This window comes from Lonchura striata, chromosome 4, assembly GCF_046129695.1.
Source record: "Lonchura striata isolate bLonStr1 chromosome 4, bLonStr1.mat, whole genome shotgun sequence".
Lineage (NCBI taxonomy): Eukaryota > Metazoa > Chordata > Aves > Passeriformes > Estrildidae > Lonchura > Lonchura striata.
In genome coordinates this window covers 53,303,591-53,311,518 of record NC_134606.1, presented here as the reverse complement: position 1 = coordinate 53,311,518, position 7,928 = coordinate 53,303,591, and the positions used below count along the sequence as shown (strand labels likewise).

General features: G+C 45.7%; 1 protein-coding gene across 2 annotated transcripts in view; it reads left to right on the top strand.

The window, feature by feature from the left end:
• The first annotated feature begins 1,054 nt into the window (after positions 1 to 1,054).
• The window catches only part of CCSER1 (coiled-coil serine rich protein 1), a 628,033-nt gene continuing 621,159 nt past the window's right edge, over positions 1,055 to 7,928 (top strand). For both annotated transcript variants that reach the window (XM_021550301.2, XM_021550303.3), the window contains exon 1: positions 1,055 to 1,282. The gene's annotated coding sequence lies outside the window, so the exon portion shown is untranslated. The remainder of the gene's footprint in view (positions 1,283 to 7,928) is intronic.

The window sequence follows — 7,928 nt, the reverse complement described above, 5'->3', positions numbered from 1 at the left end:
TTCTGTAGCCTTATAGTTGAAAGTTCTTTGTGTTGCACTTGTGGCATAAGCATTAATGTTACAGAATGAACACCCTTTATTCCTGTTTAGACCGAAGTCTGCAAAGTCCGTGTGTTTCTTCAGTGCAAGTAGTTTTATGCGTGTTATTTTTTGGTATGAGAGGACAGGGCACGTATCTGCAGCCTGTCACTTTTGAGTCATCACTCACTTTACTCAATTGTTCTTAATGAGGCAAGGTAGCTCATTTTGGTGGGTGATACAGGGGAGACCCTGTATAAATTGGCAAAAAAAACCCAGAGTATGAAAACTCAGTCATATTCCTTAAGTATTAGTCACAGAGAAGACGGCTATTTCTCTGTTTTACCTTTTCCTTCTGAACTGAATAAGGAACTTAATTCATTACGTCTAAACGCCATGTATTTGACCTCTGCCCTCACCCGATATTCCAGGGAAATCATTCCGGCTCCTAGACTGGTGCAGCTGAGATCTGTCCTTGGTGTGGCGCCGCTTCTCAAATGTCGTTTCCTCATTCCCTCCCTAGGACCAGCAATGCACGGGGATGGCCACGGAGCAACTGGGAAATAATTACAAAAGGCATCTCTGGAAAAGAGGACGAGGAAGTGAAATCAAAGGACTCTGCCGCCTTTCTCGAAAGAGAAAAATACGTATAAGTCCCTGAGCAGATGGTGAGTGTAAACACACCGGAGGGAGCGGAGTTCCTCCGGGGGAAACTCGGACTTTCTCCTCTCCGCTGCTCGCCTCTCGCCCGAGAAGGCCGGGGAAGCTGCTCCGCCCGGAGACACACGGACAGAGCCGAGGAAGCGCACACGCAGCCAGCCCACCCGCACACAGTGCACACTGATCATCCCTTGCACACACACACACAAACGCACACAGCCAGAGACGCTCACAGACACACAGAGAGCGGGGCAGCCCCGCTCCGCGCCGCGGAAACACGCGGCCCGCACCGGCACACGCGCGAAGCACCGCCCCGGCCCGCCCCCGCATCCCTCCCTCCTCTCCTGCCGCCTCCCTCCTCCCCGCCCGCCGCGCACACACACGCAGACACACACACCGGCCGCAACATGACGTGCGAGCGGACGGACTGACAGTGACAGACCGGGACAGCGCCGCTCCGCACGGATTATTCTCCCCGCGCCGGGGCGACGCAGCGGAACGGCGACCCAGTGGGGCGGGGGCGGAGCCGCGCCGCGCTGCCAGGAGGGACCCTGCCCCCGCCGGCAAGCGGCGAGCGCTGCGGGCTCTGGAGGAGCCCGGCCAGGTAACGCGTCCCTCCCGGGCGGCATCGCCGGGCGGGGCCGGGCCGGGCCGCGGGGCGCCGCGGGGTGCGGGTGCCCCGGGGCGGCGGGGCCGGGCGGCCCCACTCGGCAGGTGCCGAGGTGATCCGGCGGGTGTCGCCCCGGGGCGCGGGCGGCCCCCCAGCCTTGGCCTCGCCTTCGCCGCCCGCGGGGCGGCGGCCGCCGGGCGCCCTGCGCCGACCCGCGGCGTGGCTGCGGCGGTGGGGGCGGCGGAGGAGTGGGGCTGCCGGTGCCGCAGCTCCGCGCTGATCCACGGCAGCCGCGCTCCGGCAGCGCCGGGGGTTTGCGAGGGCGGGCGGTGCGGGGACAGCGGCACCGGCGGCTTTGTGGCGGAGCGGCCGCAGGTGTCAGAGCCGGCAGCGCCGGTGGGGCCGCGGTGCCGCCGGGGTGGCCTGGGGGCATCGCGGGGCTCGTCGGGCCCGGCCTGCGGGGGGCACGGCGCGGGCAGGCGCTGCCTGGTGACCCGCTGGCCGTCGCTCCGACCGCGCTGCTGCAGGTGACGGGGAAGAAATCCCATCCTTTTTTTGTTTATGTTTTTGGCTTTTCTTCTTTCCTTTTCCCCGCCTTTCCCTCAGTGTGTGCGTGTGTTAAGCAGTCTGCAATTAACCAGTGAAAACGACAATAAGTGGTTTCAGAAATGGGAATGGGTAGGGCCCGGCCACTGGCGGTCATGTGTGACCTTTGCCATGGATATGGAGGCAGGAGATGGAGGATGCTGCATGTGCTTTCCAAAATCGCATGGCAAGATGAAAAAGTGGGGCAGATGGTGATGGTAGTGCTTATATGGAAGAGGTTCATGGAAATCCTTTATTTCCTCTAGGCAGTTTTTTGTTTTGCTCCTCCTAGCTAAAGAGGTTGTCTTTGACTTTTGGCAAGGAAGGGATGTTGCTGCAAGTTGTTTTGCAAAGGAACGGGGTTATTTTGCTTTTCCACAGAGAAGAGATTCCTCCTCCCTCCCAGCTTTATGTCTCTGTTTCTCCTCTGGGACAGACAGCAGTAAGTGTCTTGGCATAGACAAACTGCCAGTATGCTTTATTTTCTTACTGCACACAGATATTACTTATAGCTGAATGTAACTAAAAAGGAGACCTGGAGTATTCTCTTATCCCTTTCTATGCTAGATGTGTTTTTCTATCTAGTATATATTGCACTTGAAGCGTTAAACTCTCAGGGGGCACAGAGGTGGGGTTGTGAGGCAAGGTCTTCTAGTTACTTCAAACAATTCTCCTTGCTCATACTTAAGAGGGAGAGAAAGGAACATGTTGTAAAAGCAGCTGAGGAATATATAAAAGTGAAATATTAATGAACTGAAAAAGCTCAGATAGCAAAGACATTGTACCTAATTATTCAGGATGGTTCTTGTCTTCTTTACAACTCTTCGTTGTATGTGTTCCTGTACTACAAACACAGTTGGTATAAAGGACGGTAATGTTTGTATTTATTTAGCTGGAAGTAGTAGTAGTTAATTTTGGTTTTTTTTTTTGGCATTAGTGATCATCTCTGGAGTAGCTTCCTTTAGCTCTGATTTTTGAGGCTGCTGTAAGAAAGGGAATTATTACAGAAACGCTAAAAAATACTCCAAGAATGTTTTCTTGGAAATGTAAATGGGAAGGTCTGACTCAGACCTGGAATAACTCAGAGGAAGAACTAGTCTTGGAAAGTCCTCTTAAGAGACATCATGATGACAACTGAGACATTATTCATCTCTTGCATCCCAGAGAGCAATATCCCATAAATAGGCAGCACTGTCTCAGGAGAAGGTAATTATACACAACTATCCAGGGTCTGCTGAAAGTGAGACATAGAAGCCAGAGGTATTTTCTGCCAACTATTATGAGCAAAATGTGATTCTCTTTATTCCCTGTCCTACAATCTTATCTCAAAGTATGCTCTTAGAGCTAAGTCTATATTAGTGAACAAAGTAATATTCTCATATGTTTGTGGTATTAAGGGAAAGACACTAGTCACTGGGATATGTACAGATAAAATTATTTCAGGAGTTATTTTTGCTTCCTGAATCTTCAGCTCCTGCCACCCTCTCAGTCTACATCCATCTGGCTGGTGTCACCCATTTTCATGCTCTTTGTTAAAACAAGGGTTGGCAGTTCACAGCCTCTTGTTCCATGCAGAGCTCAACCTGCAGGTTGCAAGCCGAGCTACCTGCACCAAGTGTATTCCTCAACACTACATTAGAGTGTCTGCATGCCTCACTTTGTCCCTATAATGCCCTGAGGGATTGCCAGTGGAGTGGCATTTGCTGAGGAGGTCAGGTTTGATGGAAACTGAAATCGTAACCTGGCTGGAGATGAAACAGAATATATTTTGTATTTGTTTATTTGCCTAGGAGTAGATACATGCAGAGCTGAATTTCAGTGTAATCTTCAAACTGCTTACTGTGTTGTGCTCATCTCTGCAGCTACATCTGATTAAAAAGGAGAAAAAAGCCACGGTAGGCTTTAAAAGTTTCTGCCATCTGTCCTGGTGCTTACCCTTTGTTCACTATAAGGATGTATTGTGAGAGGCTAGACAGCCTCCCTATGTGAGGCTAGCAGCCTCTTAGGCTGTTTTTACCTTCTGTCTCTCTTTTGGACTCTGTTCAAATGGAGAAGCATGTGGGACCAGGACAGTGCAGATCCTCATATCCTATGCTTCAGCTGTTTAACCTAGCAGCTTTGGATTTGAGACCTTCTTCTTATTGTGTACCTCTTCACAACAGCTTGCAATGGAGTTATCACAGGGAGGAGATCTTGTGGGTCTGTTCTAACAAGGGGAATGGTGTTCTTTCCTGTTCCTCATGCTTGGGATTTTAGTTCCTGTGGAATGGTTTTGCACTGCCTACCCTTGTTAGCTGAGTGCATCTCCAGTTCCCTGCCATGTAAATAACTGTACCCTTTGGGTGCACTCTGGATCAGACTCCTCCTTTGTCCTCATTTGACACTTGACTGTTTCTTTCTCTTGGGGAGATCTGTCTAGATTTGAAAGCACAGAAAGAGGGGTTAGATATAGCATGTACTTCTTAGCAGGACAATAGCTTTCCTGCAGCTCCTAGCCTGCTCTCAGGTGTGCATGAATTAGTGTAGTTGAAAGGAATAGGATTACTTAATGACTGTGTGGAGGAGCAGAATGATGTCTTTGGGAGAGCTGAGGAGGGTGCACTATTTACAACAATGTTGTTCATGCTGAAATGCGTCATCTAAATCACATTTTGTTAATGTACTGAGTGTAACAAACAGTGTTATTAAAGCTAGTTAAAGCTAGAGAAAACACTAACATTACTGAAAAGCTGGGTTAAGGTCTCCCTAAATCCAAAAGTAATTCAGGCTGCTAGTGGGTTTTCAGGACTCTTCCCTAGAAAGTACAGATCAGGCAAGTGATGGAGAAGAAAATAATATACAGAGACCAAATTTGAGAGCTAATCCCTGTATTTTTAAACATTCAATGAATAATTCAGCAAAATATTTTAATTATTTAAAGTGTATTTAAAGCACAATTTCTTCAATTCCTGCGGAAATCTTTGGATTTTTCTTTCTAATCTTTTTGGTTCATGATAGATGTTTCAGGTATGCTGTTATTTCCACCCCTCAGGCTATAATGAAATGAAGTATTAGTTCAAGATATGAAATTGTTGATGTTACTGCTTGGGTACAGTTAGGCATGGAGACCTAAAAGATTTTAATTTTATGATTGAAATCCATTATAATAAAGTTGTGACTTTCAGAGAAAAGACTGGGCTTAATTGGAGTTATTCACACAACTTGATGGGAGGAAAGAGTGCTCTTAGAAAACATGATGACACAGTGATCAAGTTTTAAAGGTTTTTGCCTCCACAATGTATACACTAGATCAGTTGTGGTGTGAAAAATGGTATTGGTAGTTTTTTTTATGCTCAAAATACTTTATTTTTGTTTATTGTTTGCCACTGGCTGCAGTAAATGAAAGAAGCTGTAGCCAGTTTAAAAAAACAAAAGAATTTAACATGTTCTTCATGCAATGGGTGTGTAAACTTGAATCTTCATTTGTGTTGATAGGTAAAAGCATGTATGTTCTAAAGGGAATGCAGGACAAGTTGATCACTTCAGTCCAATGAGTGCTACCATGTATGTAGAAATTCTGGCATGAAAATGGAAGGATAATATTTTGGGGGAGATTGGTATCTTACATTCTTCCTGAGGATAAGATTTTGCATGTGCATGAGATGGGTGTGTGGCCTGGCTGCATCATATGTTGCCTTCAGGGAAGGCAAGGTGACCTGGTTACAAGGAACAGCATGGCAGCCCGGTCTCGCCCGGGCTACTCGGGCTAACAACAGACACTGACACCAGTGTGGTGGACGGTTGAAAGCGTTTATTATCTTATCTCATGGGTTTAAATAGTCTTGGGGGACTTTGCTACGTCAGGAGGGGTTGGTAGGGTCTCTAGGGTTAGTCAGGAGTGGAAAACTACTGGGTTAGGTGTGGTTACATTCTTTGGGGTAATGGATAACGTGCTTCAGGAGGAGAGGGGGAAGGGGGGGTCTTTCTTTCCGTCACATCCCGGGATCTTCCGTTCGCCTGTCCCCATCTACTACAATCATAGGGATGGCTGTTCCAGATCCAAGTTCTGCCTTCACAACACACCCTCAAAAGTGATTAAAACTGTAGAAATGTAGAACTGGAAGTCTCTGTGAGAGCTGGCTATGTCTGCAGTGCCCAAGGTAATGCAAATTGTATGAGCTAACAATCTTATTCTGTGAGCTCAGGGAATGCTGCTGATCTTCTTTTTGTTTTTTGAACTTTGATAATCCACTGTCCCACATGGCTAAACATATCTAATGATGGCAGCAATTTCTTGGCAGCTGAATTAATTTCAGATTCTGTAACATGACTTCAGATTAACATAAGATTTCTCACAGCTAATGGTGTTTTGGACTCTAAACTCTATTCACAGGAAGAAAAAATCCTCTCTCTAGAAGTATTTGTGTTTTACATCTGATCTCCCTTAATTTCTTATATAGTGTGTGTCGCAGTTTGACCCTTTAATAGAGGTGTGAAAAGCACCATGATCATGACTAGCATCACTTATTTTCAAAAGTTATTTCATAAACTTTGAGATTCTACATGAACAAAAAGGTTGTTAATGTATACATAATAAGAGGAATTCAATTTCAGAGTGATCTGTGCTGCATAATAAGATGAACTCACTTCTACAGGGTTCATTTTAATAAGCTAAATGACACATTGAATGAATAGAAAGCAAAGATTTAGGTCACTCTTAAACTACATTAGAAAATCAGTGACTCACTGAAGTAGTGGGTCACCAATCCCATTGTCATACAGGGGATGGGGTTACAGTGTGTCTCTGCATTGGGGGATACTGAGCAGAAATAAAGGAGATGTTTTTTGTGCTGTATATTTTGTTAGTGAAGCTTTCTGGAACTAGTCAGTTTGGTCTCTTACATAGAAAAATAGGATGTCCTTTTGTAGAGTATTTAAAGAAAATGAGGGACGCTTATTCAAAAATCAGAAAATGTTTTACCCTGAAGGGTTAAAAAAGGTCTGCTTGTTTGACTTAACAGGAAAAAAAAAAAGAACTTGATGAATACAAATGTGGAAGTGCAAGTGCAGTTGAGAGGAAGGCTCTTGTAATAGAATGGTGTATAGTAGTTGTAAGTACGAAAAAGTACTTCTATAAAGTCTGGAATTGGAATCTGAAGGAACTAATTTGTGTAGACACTTATATAGGAAAGAGTTAGGAACCTGCTTATCTTGGTTATTCCATCCCTAAAATCTGAGAATAGTAGAATTATTCCTGGGATCCACACAATCGTATGGTAAGTTTTATTTTAAAACTCTGTGATGGATGGATTAAAAAAGTAATTATTTTAGGAGAGCCCAGGTATTTTCTGTTAAAAATATTTTAAAATGGAAGGAGTTTTTGCTGTGTGTGCTGATTAATCTCTGTTAATTTTTTTTTACAGCTTAGAATAGGGAAATGATCTAGCCTCTTCCATCTTCATGTTCTTACACATGAGGACAGACTTAATAGAAAAGATGATGGAGAGAGGTTAATTAATTTAATTGGTCTCCATGGGACTTATAAAAATAAATATGGATACAGCTAATTTTCTCATAGAAGGCTGTTTTCTATAAGCCTAATAGAGTGAGTTCAATTTGGCTTAAAATCTGTTTGGAGGAACTTACTTTGATGTGGCCTGAGGGATAGGATGGCTCATGTTTTTGGGGTAAAGAGGGATCCAGGACCTGAAAAGTGCTTTCCTCCATCCTTGGCAGCAGATGTGATTCCCCAGACCACTGTGAAAGTGGCATCTATGTTGTGTGCTAGACTGTGCTTGAGAGGAGGTGTTCAGCCTTGCGTGTGTGATCCCCGAGCAGCTGTTCTGCATCTCCTGCGGTGACAGGCCAGATGGAAGTGTCTCCTGTGCCTGGTGCAGCCCACTGGCTGTCCTCTGGATGGTCCCATGGCTGGCCAGTGCTCCTGGTTGCTTCTCCTGCTGGCATGAGTGTGTTTTCTTTTTCTAGCAGCTTGCAATGCCATTGAGTATGAGTATGCTTAAAAGCCTTGCCTTGCTGAGAATATTGGAAAAGATCAGGCATCTTGCTAATTCAGGAG